General features: G+C 34.5%; 2 protein-coding genes across 2 annotated transcripts in view; one reads left to right on the top strand and one right to left on the bottom strand.

The window, feature by feature from the left end:
- The window catches only part of LOC112054933 (uncharacterized), a 72,166-nt gene that overhangs the window by 26,802 nt on the left and 19,650 nt on the right, over positions 1-25,714 (bottom strand). The window lies entirely within an intron of this gene.
- LOC112054928 (glycoprotein 3-alpha-L-fucosyltransferase A) overlaps positions 4,562-25,714 on the top strand; it is a 43,711-nt gene continuing 22,558 nt past the window's right edge. The window contains exon 1 of the mRNA XM_052888371.1: positions 4,562-4,793. The gene's annotated coding sequence lies outside the window, so the exon portion shown is untranslated. The remainder of the gene's footprint in view (positions 4,794-25,714) is intronic.

Below are 25,714 nucleotides of genomic sequence, written 5' to 3'. Positions count from 1 at the left end.
CTTTGATTTTATCCAGCCAGTAGTTTACATAAATTGTATGAACATGGAATATTATTAAACCATTCTTTTTGTATTTTATTTTCTACTGCTATCAACTTAATAAATCTATACTAATACTATAAAGCAGTGATGTGTGAGGTTGTAGGGTTCATCTCAGGATTGTTTGAAAACCAATTTTGAATATTCATTTACCAATAGATTGCCACAGTATTTGTGAGTGTCATATAGGCTATGTGCTATACTTTATCTCCATATTCCTAAACTATGCTGGTGAAACCGCGGGGCATTCACACAGGCTGAATCATAAGTAGTAACCAGATTTCAACTTTCAACCTCATTCGGGGTTAAAGCCTTCAGCTTATTAGGCCGAAAAGACTTCTTTAGTATTTTTTAACCGACTTCCAAAAAGGAGGAGGTTCTACGTTCGGCTGTATGTATTTTTTTTAGTCGAGTACGAACAATTTTTGAATTTACCACCCAATAATCGATCGTACTCGAATAAAATACTAAAGTAGTCCGAACCATTAGGACTAGAATGGTTGGGTGGCAAAGACAAAATAATTTCTCGACACAGATGGCTCTCCTTACCATCCACTAATGGTAATACAACCTTTGATTATACGCCGTTACGAACCCGTACAGAAGTGGATACTAAAATATATTGCTGAAAAATGAAATGAAAAGGTACAAGAGTGTTTCGTCAAAATCGTCCTACTAATATTAAAAACGCGAAATTTTGTATGGATTTGTGTTTGGATGTTTGTTACTATTTAACGGCGCATATGGAAATAGATTTTACTCTGGATTAATACATAGGCTACTTTTCATCCCGGAAAAATCTATGGGTCCCGAGGGATTTGTGAAAAACTAAATTTCACGCGGACGAAGTCGCGGGCGTCCGCTAGTATATATTTTAATTTACAATGATATTACTCTGTCTATTTACTTCTTTTAGCAACTGTAAACTGTTCAATAGCACCACCATCTATTGTACAATAGTTGAACTAATATTGAAAGTGAAACGACAGTAACCACCAGTTTCATCAAAATCGTAAGTATCAGAATTTAACAAACTTAGGGTGGCCGCTCACTGACGATTTTTAGTTGGCCGACTTTTTAATTGTGTGTGATTCAGCTGGACAGATGTGCAGGCTGTCATACATCGCTATATCTGTTCTATAATCGGCCGACTTAAAGTTGTAAGTGAGCGGGGGCTCTTAGAATGTATGAAAAACATTTATAATCTATATCTATATTTATGACTAGCGGACGCCCGCGACTTCGTCCGCATGAAACCCTACCTACTACTACCCTACCTTACTCCCAATCTACAGCTACCCTACCATACAGGGGATAAGTAGGGACTCAACCCTACCCCTACCTTACCCCTAATTTTACTCCTACCCTACCCCTACCCTGCCCCTACCCTACTCCTACGCCTATTCTACCACGCGACGGAAGCTTAAAAAATGGAGTAACTTTTCCCGTTTTCCCAACATTTCCCTTCACTGCTCTGCTCCTATTGATCGTAGCGTGATGTAAAGTATACTATAACCTGCCCAGAAGTATGAAGAATAATTGTACCAAGTTTCGTTAAAATCCGTCGAGTAATTTTTGTTTCTATAAAGAACATACAGACAGACAGACAGACAAAAATTTTACTGATTGCATTTTTGGCATCAGTATCGATCACTAATCACCCCCTAATAGTTATTTTGGAAATATATTTCATGTACAGAATTGACCTCTCTACATATTTATTATAAGTATAGATAGAACTGTCGAATTCTATACAGTAATACGCAATTTAAAATTTTACATGTACCATTTGTAACACCAAACGTTACCGTGGCATAAGGTACTACTAGCGCCATCTAGAACTTATAAAAAAAACAGTAATAAAACTTGGCACGATTTAAGAACATAATACGGAAAAGGTTATAGGATATTTTTTATTGCGAGAATAAAATGAGAAAGGGTGAAATAGGGGTTGAAAGTTTGTATGGAAAGTCCTTCATTTTTAGAGTTACAGTTTTAAAAATTTGTTCATATCGTCGTCGTCAATTTTGTGACGTCACAATTTTACTTGATGTACAAAACGTCAAACTAATTGCTAAGAATTTTGTCAAACGCTCCGTTTGTAAGGGATTTTTTACAGTGACGTCATGAAACTGTTGAAATAAGGACCATCATGGCCGACAGGCGTTATGGCTCGTGTTGGTACATAAGTAAAAAAACTGTTCCTGCTCTAATAAATTTAAAAGCGGTATTTCATTTTATTGATGATAAACTGTAACAAAAGTTATTTAAATTAACGGGAAAATAAAACGATAATGAAGTATGTGGTGGTTGTGGGTGGGGAGGTAGGTACAGCTATATTAATATACCCACTTAATTAAAATTAATTGTGATTCTTGTTCCTGTTCCATTTTTGTATAATTAAATTAATTATGCTCAAATGTTCCTATAAGCTTAAAGCAGCAACTAGTTGTGTTGTTGTTTGACCAATGATGTAGGCGGATGAACGCATGGGAATGCGTTCATCCGCCTACATCATTGGTTCCCAAAGTGGCCCAAATGTCCACGGGAGACTCAATAGGTGTCTACGTTGTCGTAACAAAAACTGGGGGTTCACAGTTTCATATTTAATGAGCGGAAAACGCTCATTAATTAAAACTAGTGAGATTTTTTTGACTCTTTGTGCTGTGAGTACCTAGATATTAAAAAGTAAAGTTTTTTGACTGGCCAACTTTGCTTTTTTACATCCATTCACAGCACAATAAATTAATTAATTGTCACTCATGTCCTCATTCTCAAACGTAAACTGATAATTTCGTTCTTATTTTTTTGAAACTGAGCCGCAATGCAAATTTCCATAGTTGTGATGTGTAGTGATATATATTTTTTCGAAATTTGGGTAATGGTAGAAATGTTGCTGCAGGGGGTCCACCCGATCTGTTAGATTTCGAAAGTGGTCTATGAGAAAAAATAGTTTGGAAACCTCTGGTCTCCTCAATCCCCATGGAGCATTGTCACAGAAAACATATGTATAATAAATATTATTCCCCCGAGAAAAAAGCGGGGAAAAAAATTCTATAAAGAGCTTTCGTTACCTGTGCTGCGCAAACAGTTGTTCTAAAATCATTTATAGCAAAAATCATATAAATTGTTCCCCTTTAAAAGTTCTATAAATGAGTTTCTACGCGGATGAAGTTACGGGCGTTCGATAGTGTAACAACTGTAATATCTATCCATATAATTTTATATAAAAATGAATTGCAGTCCGTTTGTCTCGCTAAACCTCGAGATCGGCCGAACGGATTTTTCTTATGTTGATCTTGAAATGTTTGTGGAGGTTTAAGGAAGGTTTAAAAGGTGAGAAAAAATAGAATAATTGTCGGGAAAACCATAAAAACAACCCTTTTCTATTTCCCATACAAACGTTTAAGGGTCAAGGGGTAGGGTAGGGGTAGAGTGGCGTAGAGTAGGGTCAGTGGCGTGCACACCATAGATGCAAAAATGCCCTGCTTACCCTGAGAACTTATTACGAGCATTTTCCACTTTGTACAAGTGCATACCCTAGTTAAAAACTGTGCACGCCACTGAGTAGGGATATGGAAGAAGTGCATAAGTCAAAGCGAAGCTTGACCCGGTCCGCTAGTATGTATATAAAATTTTCGTGTCACATTTTGTTCCCATACTTCTCCGAAACGGCTTGACCGGTTCTTATGAAAATATGCATATTCAGTAGGTCTGAGAATCGGCCAATATCTATTTTTCAAACCTCTACACCCTAGGGGTAGGGTAGGGATAGGTGCACATTAGTCAAAGCGCAGCTTGACCGGGTCCACTAGAAAATACATATTAAATCGGTTGGTACATCTAATAAAGAAAGAGAGATCTTATAAAGAGAAAAAGAGAGAGAGAGAGATTGCGGAATGAACATGTTCCAATTCAGACTCTCGGGCAAAAACCTGCGGGCTAGCATTTACTTCTGATAGTGACGAAGGCTCTCAGTCTCAGAAGCTCTCAGAAGGGTTTTTGGCAAGCGCAGTAGCATCGCCTGTTGGGGATCGAAGGCAGAAGCAGATACGCGGAAGTACTCTCTAAGAGCGTCTCCTCTAAGACTCGGAACTCGCTTTAGAAAGCTGTTCTGAAATGGCCTGTTTATGTCCGGGTGCACCCGAGATCGTGAGTTACAAAATCCAATTACTTACACCCGAGTACGTCAAATATCGGGAACCTCGTCTTCGCTGGCGAAGCGTAGTCGGCGTTGGTCGTTATATCATCATCAGGGTCTATAGCCAAGTGGCACGTCGATTGCTACAAACGCTACTTCGAAAATTAAAAAATGTATGAGAATGATTCTATTTCACTATTGACTGGTCACGCGATCAAATCTGTCATATCCATACATTTTGTTAGTTCTCGAAGCGTTACCGTTTGCAGTAAGAGAATCGACATGCCATATGGCTAAGGCGCCAGGATCGTAAAGGGCGTTTTTCAGGCGTCTACATCTGCAATCGACGTTGGGAGCGTGCTAGCCGAACGGTGTTGTGGCGTACGTCACGCCAATGCAGTGATACGCCGCGGGGCGAGCGGTGCGCGCGCATAAACCTCGCGCCAATAACTCGCCGTCGCACATGGCAAGCGCGCGCCTCTGTGGTATCGAACACTCGGCTGATACACACCCGATGTGAAATTGTGAAAATTCTGTGTTAAAATAAGTGATAAGTATACAACATTTTCGAGTTAAACACGTCCACACAGCTTGCCTTACCTTGTGATTGAATGTAAGTACACATTTTACCTTTCACTGCTATTGTAAATAATATATTCTAAAACATATTTTTTGTCTTAGTAATGTTACAAAATTAATAGGAAAAAAAATTATAACCACACAAATTTAAGTATCATGTATATATAGGTGGGTAAGGATATCTTTAGCCTTTTCTTGTGTCAAGAAAATACGATTAAAAAGCTTTGGAATCCAAAACAATGATCTAAACGTTGGATTGTAGGCAACATAAAAAGTTTAAAATGTGCATGAAGTGTCAAAACGTAACATCGAATTTAAAAAAAAACATTATAACTTTCCTATTATCTTTTTAATAGGTAAGCACCTACACATACACAATTACAATCAGCTGTCGTCATAGAAGTTATTATTGTTAGATTTTTAATTATTTAAATAATTATAAATACATAAGACAACATATAAAAACTCCTTCTTCCAGATAAATGTTTTAATCTGTACTGTTTATTAATGATAATGGTTTTATTCTGAGGTTGGTAGGGTATTGTGATATATACTCTAGGTAAAAGAGGCGAACATGCGATTATGTGGCGTGAAGTTTTTTTTAATTAATGTATTATCCATCTACCAAAGTAACGATTTGTTTAAGAATGAGTAATAAGTTATTTGAAATACAGTTTATACATTCCAGCTTGTGTTATTTTATTCCATTGCTTTTATCAGAAGTGAGAGTACCTACGAACACGATGTCATTACCTACATTAAAGTCGATCTACAGAAAGAAATGTAACGGCATTTAAATGAAGTGTGAATTTGGGAAACAGTGGTTTACATTACGAGAAATGCGATAAAAATCATACGTGTGTACAACCATTAAGTATGTATACCACTGACGGCTATGGGACGCACGCCGCACTGGTCCCGGTAAAAGTATTTATGCGATGTCGGTTGTCGATGCTTACAATATCTAACAAGAATGAAGAAACGTAAACGTAACACACTTATACCATGTTGACGATATTTATGAGCAAAACAGTCAAACAGTCCAACAGCACTCATAAGAGGATATTATTTGAAAAACTGCGAGAGAACAGAGAAGAACGTGTAAATTAATAACAAAATACAAAGATGCATGTGTGGTGTTAGCTGCAGAGTTATATGAGATGGAATCCTGTTGGTTTGACGGATGAGAAATACCAATGATGTCTAAATATATTAAACTAGGTGTCTGGTGAGTTTTATTAGTTTGATTAAACAGCCTCATAAATTATTCAGTTGTGACTAATATGAAATAAAATTACAAAGAATAAATAATCACTAGGTGAAACTAAGTATGGTTGATAGGTTGTCAGTTTGTCTGGCTTATTGTCAAAACATTTTTGTTAGATGACTATATCTAGGAAACCAAAATCATTTAAGTGAAAAGTACACACACACACACACACATACACACTGCTCAAGAAATTAACGTATGAAGACAGACCACTCTAGGGTTGTTAGGATGTAGGACACTGGCATAATGTAATATTGAGAAATCTTAATTATAGAACTACATTACATCCGTTGCTGACATGGGACTAAAATGAATTAACTAAAATATTGTTTTTTTTTGTGCCTGTAACTTCAAACTATACATTTGTTATATGTGAGTTTTTATGACTGAATAACATAAAAATTAAAAATATATGAAGTTTTATGTAATGGTTCAAGTATTATTTTAGGCCTTGATGTAGGTACCTGATAACAAGTTTTGAGACAGCTATTACAATATTTTCAGATAGGATTTGCTTAGATATATCATTATGTAGATTACTGTATGTACTTAATATAAATTTTTTTTAAATCTTTTAAGAAATTGGATTGATAGATTTCTTGAAAAATAAATTTGTAGTTATGTTTGAAAACCTATTTAACTATTCAAGCGTTGACAACATGCCTTCAGCCTATTTAGTATAGAACAGTTATTAACAATCTGCAGCAACACAGTAAATGATTCTTATCCATGAATATTATTATATTCGGCTTATCTACAAGAGTACTAAGAGATATTATGATATTCATCTTAATGAAATCTTATAATTAATTAAATTGGAGATTTTTTTTTAGGGTGATATTAAAAAGTTACTTGTGTGACAATTGAGTAATAAATAATTAATTATAATAATATCATTGATCACAAATTGTCTTAGAGCCCAGTCTGTATGGACTTCAAGTAAAGAGACACAGATTGCCATAAATAGGTTGTAAAGTATTTGTCTAAGACATATTTTGACAGTTTTGTGGGTGGGTGACGTTGGGCTCTCTTTTCATTAATGGTCATGTGCAGATGTATAGATTCTACATACAAGTAAATTAACCATACTATTGCTGTTGTTTTAGATTCAATCAATCAGTTTATTATTTGCAGATACACTAGTGTATTTAATCCATGTCTCATTTGTTTATTTCTAGCATTTTATTAGATTGCAACATTTTGTATAATTATGAAAATTAGTAATTATTATGGGGTTGTGGTTAGAATTATATATTCGGATGGTTACAATGATATGTGCATAAGGTTTTAACTAGGGTATACTAGTACACTAAAGGTAAAAAAAAAAATTAGAAAATTCCTTGGCCAACATATTAAGTGGTATAGGTTTTGAATATAGATTTGTATTGGGTCCTTAGGTAGTCAGTACATTTGTGCATCTACAAAGTGCACGCCACCGAGTTGTTGGTACCTGCATGCAACTGATGGGTGGTCTGCATCAAGTATGAATCAATATAGAGACTTAAATCATTACATCAGTAAAATAATTAATGGATATAGCCAAAAAAAAAAAAAAAAAGAAATTTAACAGAATTAAAAAAAAAGAATATACTAAAATTAATGAATAGGTAAAACCTCTGATAGCAAACTAGAGGTATATAACAAAGGGGGTGGTCTGGTCTAAGACAGGTTTATGCTACTATTATTACAAAAAAGGGGGTAGTCTGAAGATAATTATACAATACATAGTCAAATATCATCTTTTCTTATCTAGTGATAACTACTAGGATTGGATTACATACTAAAATTATTACAATCATAAATCGCAATATTTTCAAGAAGTCTTTATTATCATTAAAAAAAAAAAGCATTTCTTTAAGAGAAAGAGTCTTTTGTCTGAATTAAAGTAAATTGATAGATTAACACATGTTTAACATTTTATTTCATTTTATGTACCGGGTCTAAGGTTCATTCAATTATAGACTGATTTTCTCTTGGATGCTAGGTATGCTAGTTATGTTAAATTAAATTATTTGTCAAACAAGTATGATATTTATCTGAACGATTAAGTGACTGAGCTATGTGATACTGTGTGAAAATATTTGATTACAGATCCGAGATGCATGGATATTGATTGATGAATATGGGATATATGAGATTCTCATGATAATCATTGGGTTGAACACAGCCCTATTCGACAGTTGACCCAAATCACAAAGATGAGAGAAGTTACACTATGTATTGATAACACACGATTTAAATTTAGTATTTTTATTTATGATATGATGATATTATAATTATGTATTATATTGAGAGTTATTAGTTTTGATATCATATATACATATATTTTAAATATTTGCTCACATCCATGATGTTATTCATTAATTATGACTTACTGATGACGATTTGTGTTTTGGTAAAATTTTAATATAAGGATAGATGTATTACACAGGCCGACACGATTTTCGTTGTCCAAGATATAATTATTTTTTTTCTACTGATTTTGTAGTGCTGATTACGAAATCAGACCTAATTTTATCATATCACATCAGATTTTTAGTAAAATTAATATATTCGCTAGTTTTGATTTTTCAGTGAAATTTTCGAGTTTTGGCACTCTTTCTTTGAATTAAGCGACCTCTCATGAGAAATTACTTCAGTTATAACAACGACACACCTATTTGTAACGCGTTTCGTGGAAATAAGCTGTTATAGTGCCTTTGTTAAAAAAAAATATATATATATTTTAGTTAATGGTTTTTTTTGTTGTTGGAAAACGTCTGATAAACATAACGTCTTCTATAAAGTGTCACAATAGTCCAGATATATTTTGTTACATTTGTTGAAACTTTATGATTCTAAGCAAAAACTGAAAAATTTGTGGAAAATATGTATAATAAATATGTAGCTTATTTTGACTTCAAAATACAAATAAAATCGTGGACTCTGCAGTTTGTACTAATCGTGTTGAACAATTAAGGCAGTGGACACTGGACATACAGCAAAAGACAATCTCTACCTTTTGGTACTACCTATGATATAGTGAAAGCAAGACAATCATACAGATATTGTTATTTTTGCTGTATGTTAGAAGCTTTTAAAGTAAAATTTGTTTTCCTTTTTGTAAAAAAAAATTGATGTGATAGAGTAATTGTGCAGGTATTTTTGTGTTCAAAATACTATAAATTACTGATAATTTTTACTGAAATCAAAACAACGTTCAAAAAGTATTCATTTGTCGGCCGGTGTTATCGATAATATTTTAGATAGTATTATAGTATAGTAGTGTTATGACGACTAATATACCGTTATTTGTTTTGTGAATGATTATGGATATATTTGTTGTATAATAATTTCTCTATTGATTATTACACAGCAAAATAAAATAAATAAATAAATATAAAAAGATTCCAACGAATTGATAAACTCCTTTTTTTTTGAAGTCGTTTAAAAATGTATGTATATGTATTTATATCTGATTTTATATTTTGATTATCTTCTATCACATGTCATCTGGAAGTCTAACACGATCATGAAGTCCTGTAACTATATTAGTTCTGAACTTGATGGTGAGGGGTTCGGTGCAGATGCAACACATCATCTGGAAGTCTAACACGATCACAAAGTCCTGTAACTTTACTAGTTCTTGACTTGGTGGTGAGGGGTTCGGTGCAGATGTCACACATCATCTGGAAGTCTAACACGATCACAAAGTCCTGTAACTTTACTAGTTCTTGACTTGGTGGTGAGGGGTTCGGTGCAGATGTCACACATCATCTGGAAGTCTAACACGATCACAAAGTCCTGTAATTTTACTAGTTCTGGACTTGGTGGTGAGGGGTTCGGTGCAGATGTCACACATCATCTGGAAGTCTAACACGATCACAAAGTCCTGTAACTTTACTAGTTCTGGACTGGGTGGTGAGGGGTTCGGTGCAGATGCCATTAATCGATGATGACGAATTTGACAAATATAAATAATGTTTTGAAATGATGAAAATAGATAAGTTGATTGACAAAAGCTTCACATGAACATTATGTTTATTTATAATATGTATCACTCTTATTCTTATTTAACATTTTTATGATAAAAGTATATAGAAGAAATCAAGAATTTCATTATAGTTTCATTGGATTCTTTTAAATAACTTATGGGATGCTGTGTGATAATTAATTATAAAATTTTATTGTTAACATTGTTCTATTTATAGTTGATATTATAGTAATGTCATAATTTCATGATATTCTTGTGTTGTTTGGGGACAAACTTTTAGTAAGGATGGCCGAATATTAGAAGATAAAGACATTACATTTGTAAATATTACATATCGTCTATGTACTTAATGCTTTAAATTAATCTACTACTCTGTCTAAGTTAATTACAATATTTAATAAGTCTCTGTCTAGAGTAAAGCTCCCTCTTGTCATCTGGAAGCTCAGACAAATATTAGAAGATAAAGACATTACATTTGTAAATATTACATATCGTCTATGTACTTAATGCTTTAAATTAATCTACTACTCTGTCTAAGTTAATTACAATATTTAATAAGTCTCTGTCTAGAGTAAAGCTCCCTCTTGTCATCTGGAAGCTCAGACAAATATTAGAAGATAAAGACATTACATTTGTAAATATTACATATCGTCTATGTACTTAATGCTTTAAATTAATCTACTACTCTGTCTAAGTTAATTACAATATTTAATAAGTCTCTGTCTAGAGTAAAGCTCCCTCTTGTCATCTGGAAGCTCAGACAAATATTAGAAGATAAAGACATTACATTTGTAAATATTACATATCGTCTATGTACTTAATGCTTTAAATTAATCTACTACTCTGTCTAAGTTAATTACAATATTTAATAAGTCTCTGTCTAGAGTAAAGCTCCCTCTTGTCATCTGGAAGCTCAGACATACATAAGACCTACCTCGCTAGATGTTGTTTTTCGTCAAAGTACATGATTTACTTGTATGATCTAATGCGATTATAAGAACTGTCTCTGTAGAATCGAGGTTTCATAGTTATAACTTTATATTAACATAACTTTTAGTTTAGTTTAGGAATGACAAAATGACAGACAATTTTGTCATGAATTTGGGTAATTGGACTGAATCTGGAAGTGATTAAAGATTGAATTTATTTCAAATTTGTAAAAACAAGAATTAACATACCAGTTTAACTGAATTTAAGTGTTTGGATTTTTATCAATAGAATCACTATCAAAATCTGTATAGGTCTGTATTCACAATTTGTAAATATTGAATGAGAAATCTGTTAAACTATAATTATATAATTCTTAAAGAATAATTAAATGTATTGTAGGGTGTTTCAACATATTGTTAAATCAAGGTTTAAAATTAGAAAATATCTGTAATGACAAAATTGAATTTTACTACTTGTAAATCAGTGAATTTAGCAAGTAGTAATAATAATAGATTAGTTGGGACTCACTTTTGTTATAATTAGAAATTATTGGAGAATTAATGAGTTGTGGTAATAAACATAAATTAAAATTTTAAATACTATGAGACATAGTTCAGTGAATCTTTATAATAATGTAATGTTAGAATTTATTTGTGTTTACAAAGTTTGAGGACAAACTTGTAGTCAGTATGGCCGAATGTTAGATTTTTAATTATTTAAATAATTATAAATACATAAGACAACATATAAAAACTCCTTCTTCCAGATAAATGTTTTAATCTGTACTGTTTATTAATGATAATGGTTTTATTCTGAGGTTGGTAGGGTATTGTGATATATACTCTAGGTAAAAGAGGCGAACATGCGATTATGTGGCGTGAAGTTTTTTTTAATTAATGTATTATCCATCTACCAAAGTAACGATTTGTTTAAGAATGAGTAATAAGTTATTTGAAATACAGTTTATACATTCCAGCTTGTGTTATTTTATTCCATTGCTTTTATTATGAATTACACTTTGTTGCTATTGTAAAGTACCTACCTATGTACCTACCTACCCTACCTATACATAATAGGACCAGGCTGCCAACTTTCAGCCTTCGAAAAACGACGTAAGTAGGTACTTATCTAAGTACCTCTCGTACCTATGTTTGATTTTCACAGGCTACCTAGGTATATAATATTTACATTTACATACTTCGATATCCTCGATTCTCAATGATATCTTGTGATATTATACCTATTATACTAGCGGACGCCTACGACTTCGTCCGCCCTTAATTCGGGCCTTTCTGAAAATCTCCCAAATTGGAATGGATTTTCATCCTACGCATAACAAGTTAGCCTGCTTCCATCTTAGCTCATCATCACTTACCATCAGTAGAGGTTGCAGTCAAGGGCTAACTTGTAAAGAATAAAAATAGTAATAAGACCAATATATAAAGATAGATCATAGATAGAAAGATAGTATTTGGTAATCAAAACTCGTTTATTTTAAGTAGGCTTAGTTTAAAAGCTCTTTGAAAACGTTAAGTTGTTATAATTTTGATCTCAGAATCTTGCATAAAAAAATTACGTGATGAGTTCTCGTACCTAAGCATATCTTGCGACGTCCTGTTTGCTTCAAACCATTATCATGGAAAGGATTGCACGCAAAAGAAGGAAGAAATCCTGGCTACGAAACATAAGGAAGTGGACTGGCATAAAGACAGTCGAAGAACTTTTCCGCCTAGCCATGGGCAAGGAAAAGTTTAAAAAGATGGCCGCCCACCTTCAGTAATGGAGGAAGAAGAACAAGAACTAGGTATCTAGGTATAGGAATCTATTAAATCGAACCACCTACCTTTGGGTGAAAACGTACGTAATGTTATAGATACTCTCAGAATGTTTACACTGACATACCTACCTGAACCGAGCTGTGTATGAGTTACGAAATACGAAACAATCCATAATTCAATACCTAAAACATAATAATTACTTCTGAAGCTAAACACTTAGCTAAGCTAAGATTAGAGTAAAATTAATAATTAAATAATTATTTATTACTCTAAGATTAATTATTATTGTAGTTTAGTCGAGAAGAGTTCAATCTGCGATTATTCGTTACGCGAGCGAGCGAAAGATTGATGTTTAAATGTTTGTTACTTTTTGACGTAAAAACTACTAGACTGATTGTAATGAAATTTCGTTCAGAGCTTAATTTATAGATTATAATCTGGAATAACTACGATACGATACCTTTTATTATTCCCTCGAAAATTAGATCACTGCAAGTAAAACCAAAATCACAGCTAGGTAGTACACATCGTATATCTATACTAATATTATAAAGCTGAAGAGTTTGTTGGTTTGTTTGTTTGATGGATTGAACACGCTAATCTCAGGAACTACTGGTCCGATTTGAAAAATTATTTCAGTGTTAGATAGTCCATTTATCGAGGAAGGCTATAGGCTATATATTATCCCTGTATTCCTTCGAGAACGGGAACCACGCGGGTGAAACCGCGCAGAGTCAGCTAGTCGGTAATAAGTATATGGTATCGCCTGTCGCGAGATTTTCACATGTAAAATTTTGTATCGAGTATTGTCTACCTTCATTTCTAATTTGTTTGTTGATAAACATTGCACATTGTGATTAGCCTTACTATACTTACTTATAGTATAGTAATTAATACTTATAGTAATTGTTCTTTTGCAACGTTCTATTTTTTACAGACTTATATATTTATTTTTAGCACACCTTTTGTTTATCATATGGCGTCGATGGTACCTATTACACATTACTTGTGCGAGAGAATAGTTTCATTTTCCACCAAAAACTCACCCCTTCTACCCACTCGTAACTACCCTATGCACTTGCACAACCGAACGCTTTTCTTGAATAGAGCCTACTTTTTAGTAGGTATTTCATGTTTCAATCGATAGCAGGTAGGGTTGCCAACATTTTTTCAGAAATATATAGTATTTTTCATAATTAAGCTGTAAATAATATACTTAGTACACTTAAATAAAATATAGTATTTTATGGAATAAGCAAAAAATAGATGAAAATAATAATTATATAGATTAAACATTTATTATTTAATAGCACTACTTCCATTTTTCAAGATTTTTTTTCTAAAATAGAGTGACACATAGATTTCACCTTAATTTTAAAATGAATGAAAAACAACAATTATATTGATGCGATCGGATACGCTATACGTTATCGCTTCAAAAAATATACTTAGTATTTCTTCAAGAGATTGTTTGTTTGAACGCGCTAATCTCAGGAACTACGGGTCCGATTTGAAAAATTCTTGCAGTGTTAGATAGCCCATTTATCGAGGAAGGCTATAGGTTATATATTATTCCCGAATTCTTACGGGAACCACGCGGGTGAAACCGCTCGACGTCAGCTAGTACTATATATTATAGTACGATTGACAACCCTAATAGCAGGGCACATTTGCTGCTATGCGGTTTTGTACTGTATAGAATACCTACTAGTTTTTCATCTATATTGCACTAAACATTAGCTTTTTAACCCCGACGCAAAAAGAAGCGTATTATGTATCGTGTCTATCTGTCTGTGGCACCGCAGTTCCCGAACCAGATGAAGCGATTTCAATTTAGTTTTTTTTTATGAAAGGTGACTTATGGGTGAGTGTTCTTAGACATGTATGATGAAAATCGGTTGAGCCGTTTAAAAGTTCTGGGGTTTGATAGTGGGGAAGAATAACTGATTTTTTGAAAATATACTCGAATTGGGTCTCAAATGAAAGCGCACTGAAGGTCTTTGTAATATTAATGTGATGGGTGTTCTTGTTTCTTGTCGCAAATGGATTCAATGTTAGGAGTAATTTTGGAGACTTAACTCGGACTCGGTATCAGTTATCAAGCCACCATTACGTAAATCTAGTCGCGAACCCCCTGCCGTCGAATGGCGAACCCGCAGGGGTTCACGTACCCTACTTTGAAAAACCCTGGGCTATTGAGTTTTTGATTTTTTAAGTCTTTTATTGTTTGTCATGAGTGTATCTTCTGTAATGTATTCTGTAATACCATAGTGAAGGATTCTTACATTGAACCATAAAGAAAGCGAGTGATTTAAATTTATTCCTTAGCATCTAAGGAGATTAATACACCAGGTAAATAATTTGCAACACAGGTCAACGGATGAACGGATCTAAACAAAGATAATCTGTTTTTTTTTGTTATTGTTATTCTTTACAAGTTAGCCCTTGACCACCTCCCACCAGCCAGACCTACACCAATTAAGAAAACCTCAATCTGCCCAATCGGGGATCTGGTATAGTAGTACTTCACTTAATCCCGATATTTTCACAGCAATTTTCACGTATGAAACCACGAAGCATAGCTGGTGTTTCATAATTTCCTTGAAGTTATGTAAGAAGTACCAAAATAATAATAATGAAATAAGTATTACTTATCAACTATTCATATTTTAGTAATTTTTGTAGTAGGTACCTATTTGTCTGTTACGATATCTTGCAATAACCACTAAACGTACACAGGTTATTTATTTTACGTATTTTAATTACATTTACACAGCTGCTATAAAAAGCTAGCCATGTTTCTTTTAATTCCTTGTGACATGAAACGGAGATAATTATAATTTATAATGAATATTGAAATTAATAAAAAATAATAGTCTCCATTGAGTAAGCGAATAGATTAAGATATGGCCGGACTTTCCTAACTTTTTACTGTAAAAGCTTTGGCAAGTTTATAAGTTCAGACCTACAATCCATACTAATATTATGAATGTAAGGCGTGATAGCCCAGTCGATATGACCTCTGCCTCCGATTCCGGAGGGTGTGAGTTCTAATCCGGTCCGGGGCATGCACCTCCAACTTTTCAGTTGTGTACATTTTATGAAATTCATTATCACGTGTCTCAAACGGTGAACGAAAACATCGTGAGGAAACCTGCATACCAGAGAATTTTCTTAGTTCTCTGCGTGTCCTAAATTCGCAATGGGCCAGCGTGGTGGATTATGAGCCTAACCCCTCTCATTCTGAGAGGAGACTCGAGCTCAGCAGTGAGCCGAATATGGGTTGATAGCGATTATAAATGTGAAAGTGTGTGTGTCTGTCGGTCTGTCTGTTACTTATATTTCAGGATATCCTGAAAAATCATGTCCCCAGTTGCCAGACCGCTTCATCGCTCTTCGCAGAGACCCGAAGCATAAAGTTTAATATTTTTAAAAGTGTTCTTTGCAGGGTTGCCACGAAGCAAGTGTTTGGGGACATGACTTCTCAAAATAGACTTAAGAAATTCTAAAAAAATGCACTGTAAACATATGTGTTGGTCTATATATACTGGTATACTAATATTATAAAGCTGATGAGATTATTTCTTTGTTTGCTTGAACGCGCTAATCTCGGGAACTTCTAGTCCGATTTGAAAAAAAATCTCAGTGTTAGATGGCTCATTTATCGAGGAAGGCTTTAGACTATATTTTATCCTACAAGAACCACGCGGTTGAAACCACGCGACGTCAGTAGTCTTGTATATGATTATTATTTCTGCTTACTATTCATATAATATTTTTGTGATTATAACAGTGTGTTTTATTTATGAAGGTAGATACATTTGTTATCTACGAATACTGTACGTGTTAACGATTCTAACTTCTATAATTAGTTAGTTAGGTTTTGTACTATCTACTCATAACTTTGTACTTAATGTCTTATTGTTTACAATAGTCCTTGTCCATATAGGTAGTACTTACTTACGTAACCGAATAGGACTGCAAAGATAAGTATAGATATTCTATTTTCGGAAGACGTTTAGGATTCGATTGTAGTGGCACAGAATACATGACAATGGTGTTTGTGTGTGAAATTGTATATGGCACGCCCACAATGCATCCGTAATTAGTTAATGTCTAAAAAATTGCTAAAGCAACGGATTTTTATAAATAGGTTTGGATTTTAGTCCTAGTAGTAGCTTTTTTGTGACAATGCTCTGGGGATGTGCTACTATGCTTATTTCAGATGCCATACTCCCTCCCAATTGATTTCGTTTTCATCACATTATTATTGGCCCTACATCAGGTTTGGACAGCCCTGCTCTACAGTACCTAAAGGTAAAGGTGCTGATTGACTTCAGCATTCACTTGTAACAGAACATCGAGCATTCGCGGTTTTTATATTTGTCGAACTGAACGACGAGCCGAGCCAAGCTTAGAGCCAAATATTGAACATCTTGGCTAAGCAAAAAGCACCAAGAAAATGCTCGCTAGAATGCCCGCTAAAATGTTCTCGTATTATTCTGTGATGTAACATTCGCACGAAAGCTTATTACATGCTCAAGTCTATCAGCACCTTTAGATACCTACCTACTTTATCAAACGACATTTGGCATTTAGTAACTGGTTTACCTGATGCACTTCGTGCACTTTCGTCTACCTGGTATTTTGCATCTTGGACTGTCTAAACACTAACATACAAACAGCTATCCCAACATGAACAGTTAAATGACTTAAATACCAATCAAATACACGGGGTTACGTACCTTCAGGTGAAAATAGTCAACTCATTATAAAATTTTAGCTTAAAGATACATAGATCATCGATATAAATCGTTAGATGGGCCCCTACATATTAAAGAACGCACAATGATATGTCATTACTCAACGCACATTTCATTTTAGTACGCAACAAGCGCATGCTAAGTGGACGTGGACTTAAAAATATATTTTACAGATTTTTCTTGTTTAATCAATTAATTATGCCTTCGTGTTCATTTTGGAAATGTAAAAACACAAGCCGTAACACGAATAAAGAGGAAAGGTGCTACTTTCCATGGGTAAGTATTTGCGAAACAAATGACAACTCCGCGACGCTTCGGGGCCCATCTAACTATCTACGATCGATGACAGATGAATGTAGCTATTGTACAGGTTAGTCTTTAAATGTGTTTTTCGAAGGATTGCCTACTGTACTTAGAGTACGTTGGAGCATATGTGGACTGCCAAGAAGGCTCTCTTTCTATCTATACTAATATTATAAAGCTGAACAGTTTGTTTGTTTGATTGAACGCGCTAATCTCAGGAACTACTGGTCCGATTTGAAAAATTCTTTCAGTGTTAGATCGATAGATAGAGTGTCCCATTTATCGAGGGAGGCTATAGGCTATATATTATTCCCGTATTCCTACGGGAACGGGTACCACGCGGGTGAAACAGCGCGCCATGAGCTAATCATAATATAAATGTTTTTCCGCGAAACGTCGATAAGCGAGAACTTTAAAAACATCTAATTAGCTTTAGTTCACTATTTGATATGCCGCAATAATCAATTATTTGCGGAAAATGCACTTATTTGCCTAGAGTTACCCATAAAATACATTTAGTATTCAGATCAGGAACTCCTTGGTTCAAGTCATGGATAGATATAATGATAAAGATGATACATAGAGCAACTGTTAAGTTTCTTGCCGGCTCTTCTCAGCAAAACCTGCCTTCTGAACCGGTGGTAGAATCTTTACAAATAGTCAACTGACGTTTCAGAAAAATATATACGGTCGAATTGAGAAACCTTCTCCTTTTTTTGAAGTGGGTTAAAAAGTGCTTGTAAACTGAGCTTTACTTGTACTTGTACTTCAATTTGAGCTTTACGTCCAATCAACTTGTGGCCACATAAACTAAACACAGTCACAGAATACATAATAATAAGAAATGGAAGCTAAATTAGCATCAGTAATAAATTAGTAATATATCAGCCGATGAACATACTCATAAGAAACCCTTATTGTTAAAAGATGTTATGAAGATCTGTATGTTTAAAGATCTATATGAAGATCTATAATATGCATTTTTATTTCTTTCTTCATCTATGAAAGTGAAAAATATGAAATTCCTGTTAACGTAAAACCTGACAAAATGTATGGGGGACGTCATGTGAAAAATATATGAGCTAGCGAGGTCAAGGCACAATGCGGTTGTTTGTACAGACAACAGCACGTCTTCGTATACAGTTACCGTTTTGTAGGTACACATACGAGTATATTAGTTGGATTGGGGAAAATGATATGATATTAAAATGATAAAATCACAAGATCACACGTCCAACGGACGTCCACTGCTGGACTCTTGCATGGACTTCCAAACAAAACACTGCGCATTCCTAATCGTGGTCGCCATTCCAGCACCTTGGGACCCCAACATCCATCGGCTCTTCGAACTATTTTTGACGGCCTCCGTGGCGCACTGGTATGCGCGGTGGATTTACAAAGCGGAGGTCCTGGGTTCGATCCTCGGCTGGGCAGATTGAGATTTTCGTAATTGGTCCAGGTCTGGCTGGTGGGAGGCTTCAGCCGTGGCTAGTTACCACCCTACCGGCAAAGACGTACCGCCAAGCGATTTAGCGTTCCGGTACGATGTCGTGTAGAAACCGAAAGGGGTGTGGATTTTCATCCTCCTCCTAACAAGTTAGCCCGCTTCTATGTTAGACTGCATCATCACTTACCATCAGGTGAGATTGTAGTCAAGGGCTAACTTGTAAAGAATAAAAAAAAATAAAAAAAAAATCTATGTGGCCATGTGTCATGTGTATCACTTCAGCTTCGCGACTTGCTGAGTGATACACTTAGTGATACACTAAAGCCAAAACACCCTTCAAAACGGCTTTCGAAGCCGAAGTCCGAATCTCAAAGGAGACGCCCTTAGAGCGACGTTCCGCCCATCTCTGCTGCTGCTATCCCATCATGCTTCGGCCTTCGCCCGAAACTAAATAAAACTATCTTAAAAATGTCTATAAATTGATAAATTCGTCCAAGAAATGCTCTCTTCATTCAATAGGAATGATGACAGTTTTTTAAATTGTATATAAATTAAGAGTATGCTAATATGTAAAGCAATTTAGTAAAAGTAACAGGATATCTGCGATCATTACTTTCGGAGCTACAGGGATTTAAAGGGTCAGATTTGCGGCGCTGAAAAACGCTCCATACAAAATGGCACGAATAAGTGACGTCGTTAGCTCGCTGATCTTTAGATTTGTATGGTCGTTCAAACTAAATCGCTAATATCTTTGTTATTTGTGCGTTTATGTTTATAGTTTCTTTATTGAAATGTCACATTATATGTAAGGAAGCTAAAACAGTATGAATTTTCATCTAATTACGATAAAAAAATTAATAGATTTTGAAATTTTATAATCTTATTTATTTTGTAAATATCCAGACAATCTTTGCTTTTTATGTATAAATTAGTTAACTTTGACCTTATTTACACGAATGTATCATAAAAATCAATATATTCAAATTCAAACCTAGTAATTTCCCCATTGTTATTGCTCCTCACTCTCCCTACTTTTGTCCCGTTTATATTCTTATGCGCTAAATGGGGAATTACTTTCTCTTTTTGGAAGTCAGTTAAATAAAAATCTTCTACTCACCGGTAGATACATACTAAATTATTAACTATACACAATATTGTTAAAAAATTTATAGGTATGATGAACTTATTAATTTATTATCATTAGGTATAATCACTACAGAACACATTTAAAATTTTAATAAAAAAAAATACAACCGACTTCAAAACCTAAAAACGTACCCACTAAAGTATAAAGTGAAAAATAACATCAAAATATGTTCTTTATCTGTCTGTCCTTGTTTTTTGTTTTCGGGCATCACTTGCAAATGATCAAATGCAACTTGACTTGGTTTAAGACCATAATACGGAGAAGGTTATAAAATACTTTTTATTGCGAAAATAAAATAAAAAAGGGGTGAAATAGGGGTTGAAAGTTTGTATGGCAAGTCCTTCATTTTAGAGTTACAGTTTTAAAAATTTGTTCATAAATCACAAAAAATACCAAATATAATGTAATTCAAAAATTTTCAAAATTCGAACTCCAAAGTGGCGAAATAGGGCTTGAAAGTTTACATTGATTTCCACGCGGACGAAATCGCGGTCTAATGGATAATAATTCCATTAGCATGCCCTTTATTTGGTTTCGTTTGTTGTTTCGCGCGAGTGATGCGATGCGCCCATACTGTGACAGATGTAGTCCACGATACGGTGAAAGCCCGACACTACGACAACATCCACGCCGCATTGCACAATCCAACCTAATTTTAGTTATAGAATACAACCAAATCGTTATAAATGGATACTTGAAGTTGATCGCACATTGCCGGCAGATACGTTTAATTAATAAAACAGTTTATTGTGTCATTAGTAGATAAGTGTAGATTAACAAAATGACACTCGAGGACTGCCGCGGTAAAGCTATTGCATAGCATTTATTATCAAATTATGCAATTATAAGTATTTTTTTCTTTAGAAAATAATGAAAAAAAAAATTAAAAACAACATAAAAAATGTCTTTACGTTGAGCTGTGTTGATCACACCACTTATCCAGTTGATTCGATATGATAACGTCGAAATGCATTAACTAGATGCACTTGGGTAGAGGTTTATTTTCGTTACGGAATTTCTTGATTCAGTCGCCGCGCTCAAAGCCCGCGATAAAAGCTATCCTTTTTTTTTATTCTTTACAAGTTAGCCCTTGACTACAATCTCATCTGATGGTAAGTGATGATGCAGTCTAAGATGGAAGCGGGCTAACTTGTTAGGAGGAAGATGAAAATCCACACCCCTTTCGGTTTCTACACGGCATCGTACCGGAACGCTAAATCGCTTGGCGGTACGTCTTTGCCGGTAGGGTGGTAACTAGCCACGGCCGAAGCCTCCCACCAGCCAGACCTGGACAAATTAAGAAAATCTTAATCTGCCCAGCCGGGGATCGAACCCAGGACCTCCGTCTTGTAAATCCACCGCGCATACCACTGCGCCACGGAGGCCGTCAAAAAATGCATGTATGCAGTAGCTTAATAAAATTTCGGTACATAGGCTAATTTATAATTTGCAAGTTGCAACCATATCTAGCTATTTTAGTCTATAATATTGTAAAGAGGAAAGACTTGATTGTTTGTTTGCTCTGAAACTACTAAACCGATTTGAAAAATTTTTTCACTGTTGGGAAGGTATACTATCCCTGAGTGCTATAGGCTATTTTATCCCTGCATTCCTACGGAAACAGGAACCACGCGAATGAAACCGCGTGACGTCTGCTAGTATATACTATAGAATACGATAGTAAATTTTTTGAAATTTTCACACAGTCAGGGATATAAAAAAACAAATCTTTTAACTAGTAAAGTATGTATTGATTCTTTTAGACGCGGGCAAAGTCATCGACAAAGGTACTATCATATATCATCGGTGCGTGAATCTAACTGAGGGTGGTCGCCGAGGTAGTTTTTATAGAGTAGGTACATGATAGGTACATCTACAAAAATGAGCTGTGATAGCCCAGTGGATATGACCTCTGGAGTGGGTTCGAATCACTTTCACTTTTTTCCTAAAAAGTGCATTGCCAGTTTGCCTTCGTCGCAAACGATCCTTGCGGTAATATGCGACAAACCTTTGGTTCTTAATTTTTTCTTTTATAGCTTTTCAGCTATTTTCTTAATTAATGTGTGGTGCCAATTTTTAAGCCAACGTTTTCGAAATTGCTTTTAGAAAGTTAAAAGGCTATCCATCTTACTATGTGCCTCTATCACACTAGCGATTTGATGGCGAGTTCGAAGCGAGGCGATACTACATTTAAACACTACTAGCGCGACTTCGTCCGCGTAATAATCGGTGTAAACTTTCTTTCTCTATTTACTTTCTTTGTCTATAAACCACCTCTGGGGCAAATTTCAAGTTTTTAGTTTAACAAATTAAGAACTTTCATACAAATTGTGAGAGCCTTTAGACCTCTTTAATCCGTCCCTTCAACAAAATCCGTTCTTAGCGAATACCTACTAACTATAGACTACCTCCCTGCCAAATTTCATCTTTGTACATCTAGCTATTTTTGACATTTCGTGATGACCTTTCGCATTTATATATTTTAATAAATTATACTTCTTGTAAAAACAGCGCAGTCGTTTACTAAGGTAAAGCTACTTCTAATTTACTTCTGTAATACTATACTCAGAGGCAGAATTATCCCTCTTTAATATGACGCGAATATATTAAAGTGGGCGGATAATTGTGCCTCTGAGTATATTTAACGATGACATAGTCTAAAGATCTAACGATTGAGTAAATACAAAAGGTGTAAAATCATCCATCCATCAAATAGATATTTTCCATTTCAGAGACTTGACTATTTTAAGCGCATCTGTCGAGTCGTGTCGTGCTCTTCCAGCCGGTTAGGCACTTAGGTATCAAATTCGTCATAGTATCTGCGTTTATTATAGTTTTCTTTTATTTAGTTGAAAAAAGATGGCTTACCTGATTTTAGCTTTAGATTTTTATATAAATCCATTGCATATAACAGACCAACACTAATACGCAGGACCAGCAAGAAACCATTTAATTTCAATTTTTTATTTGCTGAGAACACATACATTCAAATGTATTTTGCCATTTCTGTCATACAAGAATTTATATTTAAGACAAAACAAAAGAAAAAATTAAATTCAATTGCAAATAATTAAATGGACATTTAAAAATTAAAAAAAATACAATTGTGCAGGTTTTATGTGAAATAATAATAATATAAATGATAAACATAATCAATAAAAAAATACTTAATTCTAAAAATGTCACAATACATTTTTAAATAATTATTTATATAATTAAAAAATCTTTGGTGAATAGAATCCATACTTAATGAGCCACTTTCTGAGTAGGTACAGTTTTAAATCTTTTACACTTAGGGCAATAATTTACTGTTTTCAGAAAACGAATTAAATATTATAAATAATACACGCGGCCTGTTGCTGGAACTTGGCATGTGCACTGCCATGCGCTTGGATAATAATAACCCAAAGAATAGCAACATTTTAAATATGCTGCAGTTCTGGGAAATCTGCCCAACACAAATTTTTGATTGTCTTAAGTTTCTTATTGCTGTGATCCCGTGCCTTCATAAAGAGATTCATATTAGATTCTTTAAAAATCACTAATTGAAATACATACACTTCACTTCTAACAATGTTCTGTGTTCACTTAACACTAAACACCATCATAGCGACCGGTCGTCATCGTCGTGATATCGTGGATAGCAGTGGATAGCTGCGACGTTTCGCGCTTGTTGCATATCGCTGAAAGCTCGCCTCGCTATTACCTCGCTACAAAATCGCATGTGTAACAGAAACCTATGTTCTGAATAATATTCGGTACTTAAATAAATTATAATTTTTATAACAGTTGGTGCTGCAAAACAAATGTAGACCATAAATCTTCGATTTTCTTACTATCAATTCATTGGTTCTTCAAAGAAATATGTGTTATACTCATCTTCTATAAATTTTTCAATGTCAAAATTATTGTTAAAAGTTAAAACGTTATGTTTATAATATCTATTCTACTAATTTAATAAAGTGGTACAATTATTTATTTACTTTTTATTTGTTTCTGTATTGTTGTATGAATGTTTGTTTGATTGTTTAGAGTTTTGACGCACTCTGGACCTATCTGCCAGTCGCATTGTAAAATTTTTTTTAATACATACCTGTATGATATACATTGAGTTAATATTAAGCTTTTCTGTCTTTCAAAAAAATCTCTGTAAAAATTTGCACCCAAAATTGGGAAATTGGTAGTTTTAAATCCACTTGCATCATCAACATCTGATAGCTGTTTTTTTTTTTGAAAATAATATTTGTTATATATTTTAAATATGAGTAAGCTTCCCGTTCCCCTAAAATTAGTCGGAAAATACTGTGATAAGAGTGGGTATGACAAAAGTCCGGCCAGAATGAATCCGGCCTCTTTACCACTGAGCTATTAAGACTTTTTAGTGGTCATTACAAAATCAAACATTACCACCCTAAGCCCGCAACGCAGCAGCAATAAGAGCCTTTATTTGAAATATATCTAATTGTCCTTTGGGACATAGATCTTCTTCAAACTTTTCCACAATTCCAGATCCCTTGCAGATTTTGCTTAGTTGCCCCCAGCTGTCTTATTTTGGTCACCCATCTCTACCTCGGCCTTCCTCTACTCCTTTTCAAATACTTGTATACCATTGCCTGATTGTTTCGCTCCACAATTCTGTGGCTAGATGGTTCAGCCACTTCCTTCTGATTGGCGCGTCTAAATACCATATCCCGTTTACTATATAATGTTTGGTCCTGTAATTGTCCATTTGAATAAGCCCATAATGTAGATAAAACATAAATAGTATTTCAGTTGAAATAGTTCTAGAGCAATAATTACAAGTAATATCCGGCACGAAAGCCGTTTGAAATGCCATCAACACGATCGCCACGATCTCGTCTCTTGCCATTTGTTATGTAACTACCGAAGTACAGTCATGCACGTTTTAAACATAACATTGAGTACGGATGAGCGCGTATAAACATTTCAATAAGTACGGTATCTTACGCCCAGTATTAATATTACAGGATCATCGATTCTGAAGAATACATACGTATATCTACCAGTAGCGAAGTTTGGAATATTGTAGAAGGTAACCCAAAGAAAAGTAAATTCATACCGAGTGATATGGTTTCTCATATATCCATACATACATATTTATTACAATAATGAATATACTATAAGGATTTTTAAACAGTAACCCGGCGGGAATCACCTTGTTTGGACTCTTCGCCGCTGAAATCTACTAGTGGCGAAGGTTGGAATTTAGACGAAGGTAAGCCGTCCCAAAGAAAAGGAAATTATACCGCTTTATAGAAACTGCGGTTTCTCATAAATCCATACATATTCACTACAATAATGTATGGATTTTTAAAAGGTAACC

Source organism: Bicyclus anynana, chromosome 22 (assembly GCF_947172395.1).
Source record: "Bicyclus anynana chromosome 22, ilBicAnyn1.1, whole genome shotgun sequence".
Classification (NCBI taxonomy): domain Eukaryota; kingdom Metazoa; phylum Arthropoda; class Insecta; order Lepidoptera; family Nymphalidae; genus Bicyclus; species Bicyclus anynana.
Note: the sequence above shows the minus strand (reverse complement) of the source record. Positions and strands in the feature narration are given on the sequence as shown.